General features: G+C 37.9%; 1 protein-coding gene and 1 long non-coding RNA gene across 2 annotated transcripts in view; both read left to right on the plus strand.

The window, feature by feature from the left end:
* The window catches only part of LOC134668017 (uncharacterized), a 153,373-nt gene that overhangs the window by 7,383 nt on the left and 122,028 nt on the right, over positions 1-23,962 (plus strand). The window lies entirely within an intron of this gene.
* LOC134668013 (uncharacterized) overlaps positions 18,694-23,962 on the plus strand; it is a 127,297-nt gene continuing 122,028 nt past the window's right edge. Inside the window, exon 1 of the mRNA XM_063525454.1 lies at positions 18,694-18,722. The gene's annotated coding sequence lies outside the window, so the exon portion shown is untranslated. The remainder of the gene's footprint in view (positions 18,723-23,962) is intronic.

Raw genomic sequence — 23,962 nt, forward strand, 5'->3', positions numbered from 1 at the left:
TCTGCAACGTACATTAACACTTAATCCGTTCCTCGTTAATCGCTGTTTAGCAAACAAACGGGAGAGATTTTCAGGCCGATTCGACCGTAGACTGGCATCAGAATGATATTTGAATCATGTTAAGCAATCGTGCGTCTCGCCCGCACACATGTACCGACAAGTACGAGCGAAATGCACGATAACACAATGATATCAGTTAGATATTACATATCTACTTTCGAATTGGCATGTCGGTTGGGAGAGAGATTTTGAGGAAGTGGGTTCGTTGTTTTGTGAGGAAGTTAGAATTATGGTTGTCCTGCTTTTCAGATTAGGCGGGTAATAAAGTGAACTCGAATTGGTATCTGTATTTAGGAATGTAATAAAGTGTAGCCTAGTAGGTAGAGTTAGACGAAGAAAAGTCTGCAGCGAATAGACGTGAAACTTGTATGAATTTTTGACGTATTATAGTGTGTACCTTTAAGTTCAATTTATGTGAAACTAGCAACCCGCCCCCGCTTCGCAAGGGTTAACAAATTGTACACAAACCTTCCTCAAGAATCACTCTATCGATAGGTGAAAATTGCATGAAAATCCGTGCAGTAGTTTCTGAGTTTATCGCGAACAAACATACAAACAGACAGACGCGGCTGGTGACTTTGTTTTATATAAGGTGTAGTGATGAATAATGAATATGTAGTTGTTAGTTTCAGCCCCACGTTGGGCGCCAATTTTAAGAAGACATCGCAATTGCTGCACTTATTCAGCTGACGTTCGGGTGGCAACTGCCGGCTCGATTCGGGAAATGAATAAAAGATGCACTAGATATGAAATAGTAAAGATATGTGACGTTCCACGGCAAAAGGTACCTTATGGCGGCTGGCGCCGCGATTCGGGAAACTAATTAGAGATTCACTAGATATGAATTAATAAAGTTATGTGACGTTCCACGACAAAAGGTACCTTATGGCTGCTGACGCTTACGTCGCATAGCGCCGCAATAATATTGAAGAAACGTTAATAATCGTAAGCGCCAACCGCCATAAGGTACCTTTATCCGTGGGACGTCACATATCTTTACTATATCGTATCTAGTTAATCATAGCGGCTGCATAACTATTGCGGACTTGACGCGGGTGCTGTGTACGGACACATCACCCTCCTTAGGACATTGACGGCAATGTCCTTGATAAAATGACTGTCGGATTGAATGTCATAATAGGCACCGTGCCCGTTGGAGGGTCTGCCATCTTGTGGCCTGAATCGGAAATATATGTGCTCATTGCCACAGTAAGTGCTACCATCTATACCGTTCTCGTCGGTACGTTTCCTTGTGCATAGTAGGTTCTGCCATCTTGTGGGCTCTTCATTCATTTCGTCAAAATTAAATTTTAATTATACCTACTTGCAACCCTTGATATTTAAAACTGAATTTGTTACAGAACGAACTGTGATATCCCATTAGAATCGCATATTTTTCAAGTAAGAAGTCCAGAAAATGAAACCGTTTATAAAATATCATTATTTCCTTTGAACATTACTATGCAAAATATCTCCTAAATACAACGAACGTGACGTTCCTACATGTTTGTGTTATTCTCCATGTTTTAGATGGAGTTCACGTTGCGTTGTTTGTAGTTCGGCTTTGATCAAACGAACGCAGCATATAAACATAGTTAGGCTGCCGCGTATGTTGATGTATATGTCGGCGGCCGATCGTAAGATCAGGCAGATCGTAATGTTCCTGTGTAATGTTTTGACCATAGTTACATTAAACCAATAAATAGGTAGGATAGGTTCGTTAGGTTGCTTCAGATGCCCGAAGGGCAAACTGCCCAGAAATAGGAGCCCCGCGTAGCGGGGCTCCGTCGACTCAGGGACTTTTGAGAATGAGTCAAAGATTTTCACGTTTCACGATATGCCTAGGAATTTCACGATATTGCTTATCTTACGATCGGCCGCCGACATATACAGTTAGACATGTATCGTTCACGAGTGAGTGATTTAACTCACTCTTCAACTCACTGATGATGTATCTCAGTGTTCCTTGCGCGCTCTTTCCCATTCATGATTCAAAATGAGCCGGCCGAGCGTGACGAGTGAGTGAGCGAGTGAGTCGATGCCGATAGGTTTCGGAGTCGTTCGGAAGAATTCGGAGAGTGTCGGGACTGTCGGGAAAACATGGCCGGATCGTATCGTGTGATTCGCCATCTAAGTCGCTCTTATGGATGTGTTTATCTACCCTGCTCGCCACTTAATTCTGCGGATACTATAATTGAATGACACAGTAATTATAGTTTGTCACAGGACTGTCTCATTTCAATAATAGACAGAGAGAATCATAGTATCTTTGTCTTACACTAGTACTAGCACCCAACAGAAAAGGATGTGTATAGTTTTCCTGGTTCTTACTGACTGACAAATTGGTTTGACCAACTATATGACATTTATATCAGGTTAACCCGAAATAGTTTGAGTTACATTACTCCCGATCTCACGCCCTCTATTTTGCGAAGCAAATATGTCTCCCAAAGGTTTTATTGTTGTAAAACCACGATCCACACGACATTTCTAGACCTTTCCGAATACATTACTACCCTACTGTTCGGTATTCCAGTATTGCAGGATCGGAAACTGATTGTGTATCCGAGCGGCCTCCTTTATTCGCAAATTGTTCGGATATTACTCCCGTGTTATTAGAATTTGTAGTATTTTTTTCTGTTATTGGAAATATTTGATTCCCGTTGGGGTTTTTGCATTGCAAAACTCGGCAATATTTATTTGGGTTTAGAATTTCGTTTGTATTTTGGAGCGCCGAGGGGATGGTGTTGATATTATGTACCCTTTGCTCTTATTTTGGGTTGAAATTTATTAACTTTATTTGAATAACGTTTTACGTTTATTAAATTTAGACACTTGAGACTTTGCGAAGCACGCAAATATGTACCTTTACTTCTAAAATTATGAATGCGACTTTGGATCATATTTCGAATTTCTTATAAAGGTGACGTTTGGATGGCAACTGCAGATATCAGCATTACTGATGCGGCGTTACTGCTACAGTCTGTTAAATGCCTAGTTGAAATGAGTGAAGGGTGGTTCAACCCATGTTCGAATAGTGACAGTAATGCGGCGGCGAACTTCGCTCATCACTCATTTTATGAAGGGCTAGCTCATTCCTAATAGGTCAACGAATAGGCATAGCCATCCAGCGAGGTAATGTTGCCAGCCTCATGGCACCCTTCCGCAGGGAACAGACTTGGGGGACCTTTCATAGTTGGGTATTTTTTCTATTGTTGTTTAATTTTTATGAAGGACATTGACAGTTACAGCGGTCGCGTCCCCGCAGTAATGCAGCTGCAATAAAGTTGCCATACTAATGTCACCTTAAGACTATTATGTCTAGGTATTATTTAAAGGGATGATTCAAATACTTACGCTAAGCCAGAAAGCTAAGAAAAAACTACTTTTACCAAAAACTCGTTATGTTGTCTTACCAGCAGACATCGTAAATTTTATAGCATTTGGTTTCGATGCAGCGGAGTGGTGTTAAGAGCCCATCAACGTGCACACTAGCGCCACTACTAAATAATCGTGATTATTTAAATTTCACGACAGGTATTTAAAAAAGGGGGCCGTCACGTACTTTATTGTGTATTTAAGTACCTTTTGAATACATAAAACTAGTTTTCATGTTGCTGGATTCGTTAATCTATGCGTCCAAAGTTAAAAAGGCCGTTTTTGTTTCGAGTTCCTAGATCGACGAATCCAGCAACATAAAAACTAGTCTGATGTATACAAAAGGTATTTAAATACACAATACAGTCCGTAGCGGCCCCCATTTTTAAATATCTTTCGTTAAATTTAAGTAATCACGATTATTTAGCAGTGGCGCTAATGTGCACGTTGATGGGCTCTTAACGGAAAAATATAAACAATTTCAACCCTAATGATGCATTAGCGTTAAATACGTTAATATTTACCTTAATTTACCATTACAGTTGGAATTATCTATAACAATTCCATTAAGACTACTCTACTGCACCAAAAATGCTATAAAATTTACGATGTCTGATTACCAGAATTTTTAGTTGGACAAAAATAGCTGTATAAAACGCCACCTACAAAAGTTCTATTTATAACGAAGAGAATTTACGTTTAAGATAATTCTCGTAGACTCAATAAGCGCAAAGACAGTAGGTACTTCTCATTACTCAGCACTAATAAAGCATTGTAAGAGTCGAGTAAGACAAGTAACTCCAAACAAACTTATTCGTTCGTTGGCAAACATTTCCCAAATCCAGGGATTGGAAAATGAAATTATTTACTTTAGCGAGCTGAATGGCAGCCGAGGACGGTCTGGAAATTAAAGTTGCCCACTTAAGCAAGAAGAATGTGAAACGACATTCAAGCTTCCTTGTGCTTTGCTTGCAAAGGTACGGATTGCAGAAATGCTGACGTTTAACGGGTAAGGTCGGCAAATATTTACTGTAGAATTTTTTAGTACCTACCTAGAAGTAATTTGACCGTTGTTTTAAGCAAATAAATTTGTATTTCATGTGAGTGCTATTACAGCACCATTGTAAGACACTTTACTGTCAAGTTTAACAAGCCCTTGATAATGTTTGTACTTTTCCGTCATTAGGGTTCCGTACCCAAAGGGTAAAACGGGACCCTATTACTAAGACTCCACTGTCCGTCCGTCCGTCCGTCTGTTACCAGCCTGTATCTCACGAACCGTAATAGCTAGACAGTTGAAATTTTCACAGATGATGTATTTCTGTATAATACATATAAATACTTACTAAAAAGTACGGAACCCTCGGTGGGCGAGTCCGACTCGCACTTGTCCGGTTTTTTTAACATTCGTGTTTGTTAGAAAGGGACAACATTTAATTGAGGCTTGCTAAGATTCATGAAAAGGGCGTTAGTGATTAATTTTGAAGAAAAGATTCCAAAACTCGACCTTAATTCATATTACTGCGTGTCCGGAAGCCCAGATTTGCTCTTAAAAGCTCCTGGGTCACACTAAAGAGTAAACGGGACGGCCGCTTCTCCATATAAACGTAGTCTCTGGATATTGACATTATTGAAAATATTTATACATTTTTTACATTCTAGTCATGCCCCTATTTTAGACTTTTTTTAGATCTTGTTGATTATGGTAAAAATTAGGAGCGCAAAACAGATTTCTTACACATTTTTAAATGATTATAACTCTTAAAGCTATGGTTGATATACAAAAATTTTGTCAGAATATTTTCAATAATCTTAATATCCAGAAAGGAAAATGCGGACTAGGTACGTTTGTATCAAAAAGCTATTCCGCGCGGTTCCTCCACTTTCGTCTTAAGCGCAGTTCATTACGGGCCTCAGATGCGCCTATTCACGCGTCTTTTCTGCCGTCGCTACATGAATGGGAACCATTACTGTCGCGGCTCTTTTGTTTATGGCGTGTAGCCGCTTTCTGGGCGAGTATTCACATTGCCCAGAGATTTTCTTGAAAATTCGACTCGTTCGCGCAAAATGCAACACCGACGATAGGTTTTCAACTACACCACAGACAAAACATTTTTTTTTTATTATTATGAATGGGCTTACTCATGGCCACAGACTAGCCGAGGCGTAGACGTGGCCTACGATGGAGCTTGCTCGCCCAGAAGGTGCCTGTTCACTCTTGATTTGAAGGTTGCCGAGTTATAAGAACACGGAAATATAGACGCCGGCAAGGAATTCCATTCCTTGGCAGTGCGCATAAGGAAAGTGGAGTGGAGTGGAAGTGCATCGACTTAGCATAGTCGCGCTAGCCCCTCTGCCACGCATACGGTAATTTTACTCCATATTCGAGTCGAAAGTGTCTTTGTGTTTCGTCCGTGTCTTTGAACGGACCAATCACGGTACGGGATTTCGCTCACCTCGTCCTGCGCACCCCCGCATTTTTGGCACCATCGGTTGCATGAAATAATTGCTCTAAACTCGGTCTAGAGGATTCCTAGTCTATGAACTACACTAACCTAAAATCCCACGATAGTTTAAAACAATGGAAAGACTGCCTTTGTTATTCTCAGCAGAGGTTTGTTCCACTTTCAGCGGATGACGTTTGGTCTGATAACAACGTCACAAACACAGCCAAAGTTAAATGGCCGTTTTATTCGGTTCAAGGAATGGGTATAAGTTTAAGTTGGGGGGTAAGATGGGGATGGATAACCTTTTCTTCTTCAGTATTCTATAACATTTTGATCTGTTTCTAAAACTTAAACAATGCAAAACAAAACAGGAGATCGACTATTAAACACTATGCATTGCAACAGAAAAAAATATTTGCAAATAACTTCTACTTCTAACATTGTTTTTGATTCTCATTTTTTTGTGTAAAATTAAATTCGATTACTGAAACATTATTTCTTAAAACATTCAACAAAAAAACTAATTCGTCTTGTCAGTCCAATCTCCGATTTTAGCTAAACGCTTGAACGGAATTTTCAGTGCCACTAAACTGCCTCGATAGTTCATCTTACAACGGGGATCGACGTAGCAATTATTAATGACTATACGAACGATCGGCCCGACACGAATCCACTGATGAATTAATCAACAGACCCATGTTTATTTAATTTTGAACTTTATATGTGCGTGAAACGGTCTTTAATAGTTTGACAGGTACATGGGTTGTAAGTGTTCTTCTAATTGCTTATAGAGCGAGTCGAACGCTGAGCCAAACCAGTATTCGTGTACTTTATTATTAGTAGCGATCGCGACGTTATGGCTAAAGTGGTTTCCAGCTTTGGACTCATTCGCATTTAGGAATGCTTCCTGTTCAACAGTGAAATTTGTTTAATAGTAAACTCTATGTGAGCGTCAAACGGTATATAATCGAATGACAGCTATAACTGCAGCTTCTGTGTGAATATCGGGCTCAACCAAAGTCTATCGCCAATAACTGGGATGTTATTTCACCTAAAGGCGAGTTCGTCGCTTGATAACCAATGTAATAGCGTTCTTTGATTAAGCACAGTTGTTATGGATCCAGAGATCACGTAATGCTGGTTTACCGAAAGAACTATTCTAGCAATAAATGAGAATATACTACAAAGCTGCTTGAGTAAGCTTCACGTGTGCATGTGATCTAAAATCAAAAGCCAATAGTTGGGAAATCATATTGCTAAAGTTTGTCTAATGGTTACAGGTTTCCTAGGAAACTGGGACGGTAACTTAATAGGTATAAGGATTCTGTAAACTACCGGCCTCAGAGTATAGAGTATTACCTAATAGACCGTAATTACAATTTCGACCATAAAGTAGTTAAGGGTGATGTGTAATGAATCCTTGTGTACATCAGCTGCCGCTCCGATGGTGGGATTACATGTTCATGTGACCAGCTGACTGTCTTTCCACCGCGATATTCATATTGGCTGACCAGCCAAAGTCTCAACTGCAAGTACCGCAAACTTATAGTCAATCACTTTTTTTTTAAAGCCTATAAGGTGTCCCACTGATGGGCAAAGGCCTCCCCCCTAGACCTCCAATCCTCCCGATTAAGTGCAGCATCTGTCCAGTTGCTGAGAAATGTGTCCAGGTCGTCCCGCCATCTCCTCTTAGACCGATTGTGGCATCCACTCAATAATATATGTGGCAGTCAATCACTAAGGAATTGTGCCGCTTGACAATTATAAATTAAATCTTAATCTACAAAAGTATTAACTTTAATCTAGCAAAAAGGCATTGTTATATTCCTTTAGAGGAAGTTAGCTTCCCTAATACGCGGAACGATTGTCAAATGCAGTGACGTCACGGATGACGACACAGTTCCGAGTTCCGGCATCGCCATTTCCGGTTGATTTGCCGTTCCGGACGTGCGGGCTGGATAAACAAAACGGAAAATAAATTGGCACAATTTTACATACGTATTGAATTGAACAACAGATAAGGTTGTTACTTGTGAGTTCAGTCAAACGTTATTTATTGGTGGCTTTCCATCAATAAAAGGGTCCTTATGATAAATTTAAAAGTGGAAAAATTACTGCCCGCTTGAGACTTGAACCCACGACCACTGGATCGCTAGCCCAGTGCTCTGCCATCTGAGCTACACTTGGTAATACCTTACCCAATACAGCGAATATTTCATCTACCGTTAAGTGATGTTGTAGGTACTTCTTAAACTCTCCGGAGTTCTAAGTCATATTGGAAATTCATCAGTAACCAATATCGTGCTGGAATTAATCATATCCGTAAGTAATATAAATACTATTAAATGTATTAAGAACCGGTATTTGGGCTGACGGTGACGGACCGTCCCCGTCAACGCAAGCTCCTGATGACACTTCTCGGTACGGAGTGAAACGTGTGTATCGAGGGTTACATATCAGAATACCGAAAATCGATTTACCTAATGTTGAATCACCTATGCTCGTTTCACCTATTTTTTTAAATACCTAATGATCAATTAACCTAAGCACATAACACCTAACGAACGAATTACCTATTGCACGTTTCACCTACAATTGGTTTACCTAAGCTCAGAATACCTGTGCTCGATTTACCTAAAGTTGAAACACCTAATACTCGAAATACCTAAAGCTAATATACCTAATACACGAAACGCCTAATGTTGATATACCTAATGCACGTAATACCTAAACTCGGTATACCTAATGATCGAATTGCCTAAAGTTAACATACCTACTGCACGAATTACCTAAAGTCGGTATACCTAATGATCGAATTACCTAAAGTTAACATACCTAATGAACGATATACCTAAATTCTATACACCTAATGCACGAAATACCTGAAGTCGATGCACTTAATGAACGAAATAGCTAGAATCAAAAATATAATTATTTTTTGTAGAATATTATTAGGAGATATAACATTTGGTATATTTTTTTTAGCCAAATCATTCAATTGGCTTACTATTTTTTATTATAATATAAGGTCTAGTCATTTGCCAGAGTCGAGACAGGTGCGACGACGAGCAAAGCGAGGAGGAGCGTGTTAGGTTAACTGCAACCAAACAGTGCCAAAACCGACTTTTATTTCATCGTCATGATGTTAACTTACAAAAATTAAGTTTTTGGTAAGAAAAGATAACTAATATTGTATTAGACTTACAAAATCATTCTACCACCTAAAAAGTAGCGTTTCAAAAAGTGTATTTTTAAGTTGTTATCCAAACCAACAGTTTCTGCTGTAAGGTTGGGAAATCATACGATTTATTGGGTGGAGTTGCTACTTGATCATTCGGCAAAATGATATGAATTTTATACTAGGTATATACTTTACTTACTATACTATACTTTAGGTATTCCGTGCATTAGGCATATCGACATTAGGTAATTCGTTCAGGAAGTATAACAACTTTAGGTATTTCGTGCGATAGGTTTAACAGTTTTAGGTATTTCGTCCATTAGGTAAATCAAGTTTAGGTACATCGTTCATTAGGTATATCAGCTTTAGGTGTATCGTCCATTAGGTAAATCAGCTATAGGTGATTCGTGCTTTAGGTATAATAGCTTTAGGTGAAACGTGCAGTAGGCAAAGCGTGCATTAGGTATATCGTGCATTAGGTGTTTCGTCCATTAGGTTATTTGAGCTTAGGTATTTTAAACTTACGTCAGTCAATATTTAGGTAAAATGATCGATAGGTAATTTAAAAATAGGTGAATCAAGCATAGGTGACTCAACATTAGGTAAATCAGTTTTCGGTATTCTGATATGTAACCGTATCGAGCGTTTTTCGACTTAAAAATCTTAAAATACGTGAGTACGGGTCACTTAATATATTATTATTTAAAATATATGTCTGTGTCTCACGGAAGTTTTCTTATAAAAATATAAATACTCGTAAGAATGACCAGTCAATTAACAATTAGCCCTATTAAAAACTGCTTCCTTTCGTAAGAAATGTCTGTGGTTAGCTAAAGTAAATACCAGAGACAGATAAGGAAGGGTGGATCAGTCACGCGATCTGATGCATTGCGACCAGATGGTGCCTACTCCGAGTAATAAAGTAGAATACTTGAGATTTGCAATATGTTTTGATGTTTATTTGAGCACAAACGGTACATGTTTCTTATAACTAGTGTCTGTCTATACATAGTTCATACACCAATACAGTTGCCACCGCTCAGTTGCATTAGCTCAGTAAAGAATCACATAATACGGAATTAAACTTAAAAAAATTACAACAACAGTCAAATCGTCGGGTGACAAGCAAAAGTCACTAAGTACTATCGAAAAATTAAAGTAACAATGCACTTTATTACGCTTTTATCACGGTTTATTGTCCAATAATTTCAATGGCGTTAGTTAGTTAGTGAGTGCTTGTACCCCACGAAATTAGGACTAAGTAGTCAATTTCGGGGTTGGTCCCATAGTAAAAGTGACCCAGTATAATCCTAAAACCTCTCTGGTGACGGGAATGCATTTATTTTTTGGCCACCCTATATAATGATATTGTTGTCTGGGTCACACGCTTACTACGGGGCTTAGGCCCACTTGCACCATCCATCTAACCCGGGGTTAAGCGGTTTAACCGTCAACCCAGTGACAAAATATACTGGTAACCATGGTAACTCCAGGTTTATCCGGTTAACCCCGGGTTTGTGGAATGGTGCAAGTGGGCCTTAGACAATTTGTGTAAGAACGTCCTATACTATCTAATTATTTATACATACGTAGGTACTTATTAAATAAATACTAAACGTTTTTAGGGACTTATTTATAAAATATAACCCTGCAATTTCCAAAGCTGGCCTTCTTTATTAAATCAAGCCTCAATTGACGGCCCGCCGGAGCCTAAAATATCTGAAAGAAGGCCCAATTTTAATTTGATACTGAATTGAGTGCCGTGAAAGAAGCGAAAAAGGCTTTGTGATAAGGGTGACTTTGACAAATGAGCCGGTCTATGATAAGAAGATAAGTTAGGTGAAAGTAGTGGAAAGGGCTGTTTTAGAGTGCCACTTTTAGCCGGGTCTAATGTAGCTCAAATAATAATTTGCTTATACTACACCTTTTCTTCTCTAGTACTTACCTACAACTTGTTTTGACATATTATGATTCTGTCACTAATTAGATATATTAAAATTACATAGAATAATAATTCAGTTAATTTTATTGTAAAAGCAATTATAATATTAAAAAAATGAAGGCACTGTCTTACGTCATAATTTTATCGACATCGACTTACTCGTATAGTAAGTTTTACTTGTCTTCGCACTTTTTCAATATGATATGATATTTATCAAATCTTATGGGTTACCATGGCAATACAATTGTCTAATATCGTTCGAGAAATTGGCCCCAAAGCGGGGTATGTTATGAGTTATGACGAAGCGATACCGATATCCAACACAAATTTAGTCACATGCTAAAATTGATATCTACTCCCAAAGTTGTATTGGACGGTGAAAGGGTTAATTGGTTATCGCTTGGTTATCCCTAACTCGAGACTAGACTAGACTAGACTAGACTAGACTAGATTGAAACTCGGGAGTTAGGAGTTGCGTTCAAAGACTTAATTAGCTCTTACAGCTCAGCTGCTGTGAGACCTTTTTACAAATACATACTACATAGTTATATCATTGACATATATGGGATCGGCTTAACGGGCAATAAGAATAGGGCTAGTACAGTGGACACGAATTTCTGTCCACGAATAAGGCCCGTTTTTTGATATACCTATGTCAATGAGGTTATATGAGCCTGTGCCATATAAAATATTCTATGATTATTCAGATCAGATTGCGTCTGCAGCATTACTGCCGAAACATTAGCATTTCTGTTTATCAAGGAAATTGACAGTAACATCGCCCGTTGCAGCCAGTTTGCAGTTTCCGTCAGATACACAAAGCACAGATTTGTCTAAGGACAGATTTCTGGCAGACACATTTGTGCCTATTCCTGCTATACAATTATCTACAGATCCTGCCAGAAAGATCGAACGGACATATCTGTAGTAAGTGTCATTCTATGGAACTTGCAAACTATGTAAACAAAAGTCACTAGTAAATTCATAATTCAGAGACAATTTTAATATGGCGGTTTGTTTACATAGTTAGCAAATTTCATAGAATGACACGAGCTTATACTATACTATACTACATACATTACGTAAGTACCAGCATGTTTAATAAATTAGTCCCAGTCTTCACCCTCATTTGGGTGCAATAAGCCTTTACCCTGTCCCACAAAGGCCGTAATGACATTAGCGTGATGCTGTGACGCTGTGAGCCGCCGTGCTAAACAGACTTATGTCCAATTAGGCCTGTAAAGAATAAGGCCCACATCACAACGTAAACTTAATAGCGTCATTTTGGTATTACTCTTTGAGAATAACGGAAACTCATTGATGGCCATGGTACCTAAAATGAAAAACTTCGTTCTCACACAAAAATAAAGTTTCCGAGTGGTTGTAGGACGATCCCTTCATTAGTCTTCAGTTATTTTCATGAAAAATGTAAATATGTGCGTGTACTTACAGTTTACAGTAGTAGACTAGTACTAGTAAGTACCTAGTACAGTCAGCAGCAGAAGTTGCTAAGCGGGCGAGGTGTTCAAAATTACCTTGACACGCTCTTATTGTATTAGCAATAAAGTCGCGTCAAGATCATTTTGAACACCTGGCCCGCTTAGCAACTTCTGCTGCTGACTGTACATATACAGTTACCGCCTTACCGATGCTGTTGTCATGATGCTAGGTGAATAAGTGTGCAACAACCTTTATGTCACGACGCCATTTTGTTTCCGTCGTGCACAAAGTGAGCTTGCACATGACGCGATGACGAGCAGAATTATGAAGCTGCTTTGAAAAATTCAATGTTTCAGCTGCCTTTATGATTGTTGGTGTTATGTTTTAGGCCCACTCAAGGTTGTTTTTGGTTATGGGCGTGCTGGAAGGCGATTCTAGGTTGGATAAGTCTGCAACAACCTTTATGTCACGACGCTATTTTGTTTGACGTTTTCCCGCAGTGAACTCAAAGTAAGCTTGCACATGACGCGATGTCGCGCAGAATTATAAAGCTGCTTTGAAAAATTCAATGTTGTAGCTGCCTTTATGATTCTTGGTGTTACGCCAACGTAGGTACATTGCGGTAGTACCTACAGTCGAGTTCACAAACATCTTTACAAGCCAACGCTCCAAAAATATATTTACTATCTAAAATCTACGGCTGCTACGAGCTTGACACTGACAGCGTCACCATGAGTCAGTGACAATGTCAACACTGACATAAACGTCAACGTCTACTTTCTATACATACCTACATCTCGCTTGCACTAATATGTCAGTACGTAGAAAGTAAACGTTCACGCTAGCGTTTATATCAGTGCCAGACTGGTGGTAGCCACACTGACATTGACATATTCGTTAGCGAGTGCGTAACTTACTTTCTATGCATCTCGCTCGTACTGGCAAATTAGCAATATTGTAGCGCGACGCTTTAATCTGCAAGTTCACTATCGGTTCATGAAGAGTTAATACTCGTACTACAGTAATAAATATATTCTTTTTCCTTTTGCTAGTCATCAGCATCATCATCATTTCAGCGGATTGCGGATTGGGGGATCATGCGGATTGGGGACTTCACACACACCTAAGTATGAATTTCTTCGCAGATGTATGCAGGTTTCCTCACGATGTTTTCCTTCACCGAAAAGCTAGTGGTAAATATCAAATGATATTTCGTACTTAAGTTCCAAAAAAACTCATTGGTACGAGCCAGGATTTGAACCGCGACCTCCGGATTGAAAGTCAGACGTCATATCCACTCGGCCACCACTGCTTTTTGCCGGTAATAATATGAAAATTAGCTACTTAGATACTTTCTTATGTTGAAGGTTGAAGGTAAAAGCCTCGAATCACTTTCGTAATTAAAAAAGTTTTTGCGCCCATTTGGCTTATTCATAATTAATTACTTTCAAGCTATTTTTATAGATCTAATAAAGAAATGGTTTTGGCGGAAAATGCTAATAATTTCGTTAAAACGGACAAAAATAGGAAACTAAATTGGTCGGTAGGTTTAACCATTTTGGCTTCAGTAGGTACTCCAAGATATGTATGAAATATGTATAAAATGTGACCTGTAAAATTTGCTTTTACCAATTAAGATCTGTATTCTGTATAAGATGTTTTATTTACGATGCGAAATGGCAAACTGGCCAAGAATGGAACGTTACTGGAAAGCGAAACATATGACATAAATATACATACTTACGGTAGACGACGAAATATATTCAAATGGAGTGCTTCCATATGTATACACCTACTGTGAATTTGCTCTTAAGAAGCATTGACTTAGCTTTTCGCGATATGGAAAACAAATGAATAATTAATGTTCCTTGGTTTGTCAAAGAGATGTGAGGTAGCTAACAATTAATTGCTACTTTAGGTAGTTATCAGACCGGGTGACACCGGTGCGAGTTTCAGATGCGATAAACTTACACGTCATAACCTCCTAAGGCCCAAGGTCCTACCTATAGTACTTATTCAGTTCAAAGAAATTTAAATCATATTCGATTGGAACAGTGTTGCTTTTGCTCTGTTTCGTTCAGTTTTTGAACAACGTAAAATCAACTCTATTTCCTGTACTGTAGGTTCAAATTTCTGTGGCTAATTTTGCATTTTTCATTTGTATGGCTGGGCCTTAGGAGGATAAAGTAACTTAATAAGAATAGTAAACAAGCAGTCACCTGCATTAATATGTTACACAACGGAGGCCGCAAAAATATCTGACACGATCTTATTTGTAGAGCCACAAGAGCGTGTCACACATTTTTGCGGCCTTCGAAGAGCAACATATTATTGCAGGTAGTGTAATCACTTACACTTATTTGACAAGTTGAAAATCTATCCGCAAGTCCAATCAATTTGCAATAAGTATATTCTTAATGATCATTTAACTGCGCCTAATGGTTTCTTAAAATATTCATTACGAGTATACTAATTAAACAAACATTCTTAATTTTTATTTGAAAAACGAGCCAAGAGCAAACCGTTTATATCTAAAATCGAAATTTCGTTGTTACCTCCCTATAGCTCCAATATGCTAGGAAAATATATAGAGAAAGATTTTTCTAAATGTCTCTAACAAAGATATCTTTCAAACCACCTGCTTATTCCAAAACAAACCTAAATCATTGAAGAGTAATGGCTACAATTGCTTAACCGTTCGTTCCACACATGCAACAAATCGTACCTAATTAACATGCTCCACCATCCGTCTTCATTTCATTTAAAATTTAACGGCCGTGATGCGAAAACAGATGGAGATTACAAAAACAGGGCTTAATACAGCTGCAAGATTAATCAGAGGGAGCGAATAAATCAAGTCGCACGACGATCCCGCGACATATTAGTCGTGGTGACATACGGGTGCGGAAAAACGCTGCGATTTTTTTTCATGCTGACATATAATGTTAACGGGATGAAAGCCACTTTCGAAACAAAGGAACGTCGTCTGGCATGACATTGGAAGATAGTGGATTATTTCTGGATTAGATCAGCGCAAGACTGGGCTCAGCGGTGGGCAATAACAAGCGGAAATTTTAGTATGTTCACCTAAACGTTGGAGTGTAAGCCAATACACTGTGCCGCACTGAGAGAATTCTTTATCAGACCTTTCAAGTACCTTCACACAATAGTGTACACAGCTTTTATTTATTCACAATAACATCTATTAACTACTATCATCAGACAAATCCTTTGGAAAGGAAATAAATAAAAATGTTCTTTTTTTCGATGTGTTTTGCATGCTGTTTCTCGAGCTACCATAGGAACAGCAGCTGACATTCACGAGGTTTCATTGTACATCTTCATCAACAACTTTATCACCCGGGAAGCTATTGGTCATAAAATCTATTTGTAATTAACGTGACGTTATTTTCCTGCGACTGCTGAGTTCCCGTCCAAAATTGTTTTATGTATGTTCACATAAACATAAGAGTGTAGGCCAATAATGAATGTGCCGCGCTAAAAGGACTCTTTATCAGACCTTCCCTGAACCTTCAAACATCCTAATGATTGTACACAGCTAATTGCTGTGTTTGGCGTTTTTCTTCAACGAATTATGACGCCATTAGGACCGTTGTTTGAAAAGGGATTGGAGTGTTTGAAGTATTATGCTTGTGCGTGGTGTCGATATAGGTATAATAGCGTTGTTAGATACTCAGTACAAATAACTAACTTACTTGAGCGTTACACAAATCCGTCTCTCATTTTAAAACTACACGTTAAAATTTTATGAAACTTGGACGTAAGATTTACGTAACCTAAATTTACCAATGTCTGGAGATAGGTTTTGTTACTAAAAATTGTTATACAAAGAAAATGGAGCTAGTAGGAGTTTTCTATATGTAATGCCTTAGCATTCAAATCTTTAGCAATGTAAACTAGCCATATGTGCCTTACCTACTTAGTAAATGTTTTTTAAGTATTTAAGTTTTTTATTATTGTATACCGTAAAATGAGTGGGGTGAGAATGATTTGGGTGAAATTTGACTTTCAAACCTCGATAAAATTTTATTTTAACATGTGAAAACTGAATGGTGTATATAATAAGTGGTTCGGACGTTTGTATTTTAGTTTGTATTTTATTTTGGGTAGTTCTATTTCATAACTTTGACGATAAAGAGGAAAACCCACCTCACCCCGTAGTGCCTCGTATTTGGGGTGAGAGGGTTTTTCATACAAAGGTGATTTTGGAAGATAGTTGGATCGATTTTTTAATTATGCGTATTACTATAGCCCCATTTTAAATTGGAATACATTATTTTTGTAGGAGTAGCCTTAAAATCCCTTCTCACCCCCCTCTCAAATCTTCTCTCCCCATTCATAACCCAACACTCCCCGCGAAACCTACTCACCCCGTTTTACGGATACATATATTATGTTAGTTTGTAAGGTATGTATCTATGGGCCTTAGTAGCCTGAAAATAAATGCTTTGATTTGATTGATTAGTTGTCGAATGTTTGTGTCTATACAGGGTGAAATTTAAATCACTGGCCAAACTGAAGGGTCAAACAGATCACTGTGTTACGTTCTTTCCTGTGGACATACACAAAGTTAAGGGCTATAAAGATTAATTTTCTTATTTAACTCTTATCCACGTAAAAAGGTCCTCCTTTTATTTACAGAACTATGATAAAATCATTACTTACATGCCCACAAGCTGTTAACTATTGCCCACAGGAGAGAAAACTAGCGTGTTCGCGCGAACTGTACATTTTTCTCCCCTGTGGGCAATAGTTAACAGCTTGTGGCCATGTAAGTAATGATTTTATCATAGTTCTGTAAATAAAAGGAGGACCTTTTTAGGTGGGTTAGGGTTAAATAAGAAAATTAACCTTTATAGCCCTTAACTTTGTGTATATCCACAGGAAAGAACGTAACATAGTGATCTGTTTGACCCTGAAACACCCGAAAGAACTCGAAAAAATATTAAACACGTGTTTTTTCTTTTAATGCCGCTCAGTACATTTTTTTCGAAATAACTCATCATCAAGTTGTCATAAAAACCTCGTACGTTATGGTGAACCGACAACTACCCACTACATCCGCTTCTCTCTTATCAGTTAAGGTCATTGACACCCCGCCCCTCCCGCTGTTTGCAGCCAACAATCCACCAATTACGAACCCTATTGCAGCGAGATTACCTACATAAGTTGCTAATTTTTCCTTTCATATTAACGGGCTTAGAACCGTCAAAATGCAAAGGCAACCCATTTTTAATCTAAAATGTTATTTCTGACTAATGATTATTAACAAAACGTCCGTGGCTTAAAAACAATGAGTAAAAACTAGGTCAGGAATGTGCATTCAGGCGTATTTAAAAAATTGAATCAACTTACGTACATTTGATTAAAAATCGACGCAATTAACGAAAGTCCCACGAGATGGTACTCTTGGATTCAATCCTTGTCTGCGAAGGCGTGGAACTGATTCCATTTCGTATAACCTTTGTGCACCACGTAAACACTCACCACTTAATAAATAACACCGTACCATTTCGTAATATTCCCGGTTCGAAATCATTTTTTTAAACCTTAGTACACGCGCGATTATTATTTTAAGGTTGGCGAGTGACGAGTGACTAATCATTTATGCTTACCGTTATGTTTACCGTTAGCACGGAATGGTTTAGACTACCCTCGAAATTGATAAACCTGCCTACCATCGCCAACACTAACTGGGTGGACCCTATTGCAACGATTATAAGGTTTAGTGTAGGTCAGATAAGGGTTTTGCTGATGTTGTTGTTAAAACCTACTATTAGGTTTGTTTACATTTGTGGTAATAGGGTGACCACGACTCGTGGAAAATATTTAAAAATTAAAAAAAATTTACTCTTTATTTTCGCTAAATAGATTCCTTAAGTGTAACCTAGTGCCGGGAATGAATATGGCCAGTGATTTAAATTTCACCCTGTATAGTTTCATGTTATTTCAGAATGTCGTTTTAAAAATGAAAATGAAAATGAAAACATTTATTTTCAGGCAACTATTGGCCCATAGATAAATACCTTAAACTAGCATACATATTATTACAAAATATATCTTAAAACTAAAAACACAATTATGGTTGCGACGCAACCAAAAATGTGATCGTATTTTCGATTGTATAACAACGACTAAGGCTCGTGTGACTGGTAGTCGTAGTAGTAAGAGACATTATAAAATTAATACCTGGCTTTCCCTAAAAGTATTTTTTCTTGTTTCAGAGTAACTCCGGAAGCTCCTGTTGAATTCGGTAAGTATTATTACTGACAACTCTTGCGGTTTACCTACACCTACTACCAGTTAGTATTTACACCCTTAGCGATTCTGGGATGCAGATTAGTATGTATATGTGACGTCACGATCACTTATCGTTTAGCAAGGGACGTTTTGTGCGTGGTCTACGACTGTGATTTTCATTTCTGAATTTTTTCTTTTCGATATTTGGTCCTTATAACAAACCGTTGAAAAAAAACTTGTCATCTAGCCTATATCGGTGTCGTGTCGGTCTACAGGGTGTCCCAGAATTCGACGTCAAGCCGTAAACGGATGATAGACCAAGTCATATTATAACAGTTATCATAAAAATACAAAAAAAAATCCAACTCATGTTTTTTAAAAATTATGGTCACTTTAAAAATTCACTAAAAAATCCACAGCCTGTAATGGTTCTTTTACTCTTGTTACTCAAATTCCATAATTTATTCCAATTTTTTTATTATTGTGTAATCTTGAAATTACAGGGTGTGGATTTTTTAGTGAATTTTTAAAGTGACCATAATTTTTAAAGAACATGAGTTAGATTTTTTTTTGTATTTTTATGATAACTGTTATGACTTGGTCTATCATCCGTTTACGGCTTAACGTCGAATTCTGGGACAACCTGTATATGGTGTGTGCCGGATCGGGCTGACCGCGGCACGCTTGGACGCCGTCCAATGCCATGTTATGGAGATGAGTTATTAACATAGGAGTTTAGGCAAATGCTTTCATGCTGGAGGCTAAACGGAAGTCAAGCCATCTATAACACGTACATGAGATTCATCATCATATCAGTTCAGAGTATTAAGACGGAAGACGTCCACTGCAGGCCCCAACGGCCCGATTCGAACTTTGAGATACGTCAAATATTAAGACACGATATGGATTAGATATGTCAGTGTCAAAAGTGACGTTTATTCAAAGAAAAACGCCAGTTTTGACACTGACATAGTCTAGTCGTAATATTTGACGTATCTTAAAGTTCGGATCGGGCCGCAAGAATCTCGACACCGATCATGATCCGATCCAAAAGTTTCCTGCAATCTTAAAAACAGCGAAAAAGCCGCTCCCATACAATCGAAATTACGCTCTCATTTTATAATGACATGCTTATACTTAAATTACATGAAACTTAGCTAAAGTGGATTATGTATTATATATATTGAATTAAACACATATTTCGCACTGGTTCTTTATTTTTATATAAAATACGTGTTCATGGTACAAATCGAATACGAAAAGACATCTTCTTGAAGTATGTCATTTTTAAAATGTAGAAAAACAATAATAGTAGTTTATGTGACTGCTACATAATGAGAGGCATTAAAATACGAGTGTGGGTTTAAGAAACGAACGTTAGTGAGTTTCTTAATAGGATCACACGAGTGTTTTAATGCCTAACTATGTACCTACAGTTACATACACTACTTTATCTAAACACATACTTAAAACTAACTAAAAGACAAACTGTACGTCAAATGGCGGTGAATGAAAACTTTTTTCACGCATGTCACACATCCGTAGTTTTTTTAAATTCCTAGACAAAAGAATGAAGTCCCTATTCTCATGTCACTCGAGATCAAATGTCGTGCGGTTTATATTTAAAAAACATATTAAATTGACGTTTCGTATCGATAACTGTTTTAATATCTATGGATACTAGAATAGACACCTACTTGAGTTTTGACTGATGCTCCAAATTTAAACTCATAACCTACAAAGATCTATAACGTTATGAACATTAAAGTACAAAATTTTCCTACTACCACAGATAAGAAAGTTCTCATAGTAAAATTGGTTGTAATAAAGCTTGTCATTTCCTACGGTTTCTGAACGCATTATACGAGTAGAGCACTAATGACATGTGTGTAGATAAAATAAGGTTTTAATACCGAACATTAGCAAAAATATAGGTATTTACGTAAAAAGGTATGTATGACTGGTTAGGTAGTCTTCATTGCGAAAAATGCTACATAAAGGAAATAGATCGAGTCGAAGTTTTTCTATTGGTTCTGTAAGCCCTGCCCTCTGCCATTTAAATGTTACCTATGTCAAAGACCTTGGTTATACCTAAATAGCAGCCATTTTAAACGCCACATAACCTTAAAACACGCCATTTCCTGTGACAACAAGCTATTAGGCAGAACCAACCCAACCCTTTCCACAAAAAGGCGAAATTCGATACAAAATGACTGCCACTTAAGACTTTATGTTCCGAGCTACCAACGGTCCCTAATGGCTAAACGTATTAAGGTTCTTTCAATCCGTTTTCAGCCTTTCTGTGCCCAGGAAGTGTACACAATAATAGGCACTTAATGCTTTGCATTGACGTTTTTGATGTGGCTTTTAGCTTTATTTGAAAATTTTAAGTGAAACTGTGCTATTTTCTGTTAAGGAATTTTCATCCGTCATAATACTTACACCCTTTAAAAAGGGTGTATTTTTATGTCTTATTCGCCGTACAGTACCTATACTCTGTATCTTTAGGTATTTAAATAAAAGTAAACTAATCACTTGTATATTTTTGGGTAATAAAATTGGTTACCCAACCAAATACAAAACCACCTGGATCTGTCACTGATCGACCTGACTTTAACGTACATTATTTGATGATGTAATGTTTTCATCTACCCTCAACTGGCTTAAGGAGCCGTACAGGGTAGATTTTGTTTACTTTTATTTAAATACCTACCTGAAGATACAGACTATAGGTAAGCAGCAGATGTACTCTCTTTTCAAAAAATTGTTCAAGAATATTGTATGCAAACTTCTGCTGCTAACTGTACCATTATGCACCCCTTGGTTTTCAATTTGGAAGGATTTATTCTTTATTCCTACATACCGTTACGTATACTCTCATGTATATTTATTACTGGTTAAAAGTTACCTCGCAATAAGGTAAAGTAGGTAATAGCGTAAAATAAGATTTATTCCTGTATGAATGAAGAAAGGAAAATTATACCTTTTTGAAGAGCAAGATCGCATTTGAGCCGAAATTAAACACTCACTTGTATTTTTAGTTGTGTTATTAAACATGTAGAGTTATTTTCGATTTAAAATACGTCGGTGACCCGTTTTAATAGGTATTACAATGACATTTGATATGATATGAAATTCAATCCACTCCGTTCCATATGAAACAGAGTTGAGTTACTGCTTTTAGTTTAATGCATTAATAAATATTACGTACGGTTCGAAATTATTTTAATTATTCGCAACAAGCTATCAGGTGATATTGGACACACGTATATTTTTACAAATATGTATTGAAAAATGAATAAGTACGTCATGTAATTGAATTTCAGGCTCGCTGCCAAATTACTGTATAAATTATGATAAAACCGTTGTACGTACGTAACGTATACATACATAAGTAAATAGGTACAGGTTTTTTTCTTGTTACTTGTATTATATAAGTATTAGTATAATCATAATTTTGTAGGTTAACCTTATTATGTTTAATGTATACATATAAGATAATTATGACTTTTTTTATATATGTATAAGTTATGTAAGGTAAACGTACTAGTGCTCGACATGCTAATGTCCAATAGATGACACCTTGCCACCTATATTAACAATGACTTAATGACATGTACTGGGACCGCGTCGAGCACCGGTACGTTTACCTTATCTCTCTCCTGCACCAACAATTTTGTCTCTGTTTGACCCAATGGTTGACTGGAAGACAATGCCTTTTGGGATTAAGTCCGCCATTTGTAATTTTTTCTGTTTGTGCAATAAAGCTAATAAATAAATAAAATGAGCACTTAATTTCACATGCACCAATCAGACCGAGGTCGTATCAAAATAATATCAAAACCCTCACAGGTTATGAAATCAGAATCGTGCCCCCGATATCATTGCGGACTGTACTGAAAACAAGCAAAGCACATTAGCTAACAGGCTGACGTGCAATTTGCTGATCAAAGGCAACCTAGGGCTTGGCTTGTTCCCAGGGGCCTGCTGGTTTTGCAGAAATACGGTTTCAAGCCTGACACAGTATTTTGCAAAATTGGATGTTTACAATAGCTAGCTTCGTACCCTAAGGGTAAAAACGGGGTCCTTTTAAGGGTAACATTCCATTTCTGACCGCAGCTGCACTACTAGTACGAACGCGTCGGTGTTATTGTCAATTCACATACTAAAATGAATGGTAGTGCTGCTGTCGTTGGAAATGGACTGTCACCATAGACTCCACTGCCCGTCTGTCTGTCTGTCTGCCACTAGGCTGTAACTCATTAACCGTGATAGCTAGACTTGCTAGACAGTTGAAATTTTCATAGATAATGTGTTTCTGTTGCCGCTATAACAACAAATACTAAAAACTAAATAAAATAATAATTTAAATGGGGTTCCCATACTACAAACGTGATTTTTTTGCCGTTTTTTGCATAATGGTACCAACTAGTTGCGACCAACCGCGCGCGTGATGCGAAGTCATCAACCAATCGCGTTATGGCTTTAGACTGCACGGTTGGCTCGAATTCGTGTGCGTGACACCGCTATACTTAGGGTTGCCAGATCGAAAGGCGCTATTATCGGGAAACAATATAAATTTTTCGGGATTTTGGGACATAATTCGGAAAAAAAAAATACATTCAAATTAAAGTAATTGTATTAAAAGCAACGATATTTTACATTATTGGCACTACGTCAGCTCGCTCGCTCGACGACAGTTCGGAACTTGAAATTATTGTTTTATAACGTGAAGCTGTTTTTCGGGACAGTTTACACTTTGTCGGGAATCGGGAACACATGCTAAAAATCGGGAGAATCCCGCCAAATCCTGACCATCTGGCAACCCTAGCTATACTGGCCTTATTCTTATTGCCCGTAAAAGTGCCCAAAGATTACCAGTTCGCCGGACGATATCAGCCTGTCAGTTAATAGCAAAAGGTGACAGTTCCGAACAACTGACAGGCTGATATCGTCCGGCGAACTGATAATCTGTGGGCCCCTAAGGCTCGTCCAGTTATCTCGGCTACTTTTAAATTACACCACTCCCCACCAAAAAGGCGTCTCTACTGTATATTTTACACTAACATACAACTTTTCGGAATTGGTCACAAAATTGCATAAGGATTTTTTTTTTTTTATTATGAATGGGCTTACTCATGGCCACAGACTAGCCGAGGCGTAGACGTGGCCTACGATGGAGCGAGCTCGCCCAGAAGGTGCCTGTTCACTCTTGATTTGAAGGTTGCCGGGTTATAAGAACACGGAAATATA

The sequence above is a fragment of the Cydia fagiglandana genome, chromosome 10 (genome assembly GCF_963556715.1).
Source record: "Cydia fagiglandana chromosome 10, ilCydFagi1.1, whole genome shotgun sequence".
NCBI lineage: Eukaryota > Metazoa > Arthropoda > Insecta > Lepidoptera > Tortricidae > Cydia > Cydia fagiglandana.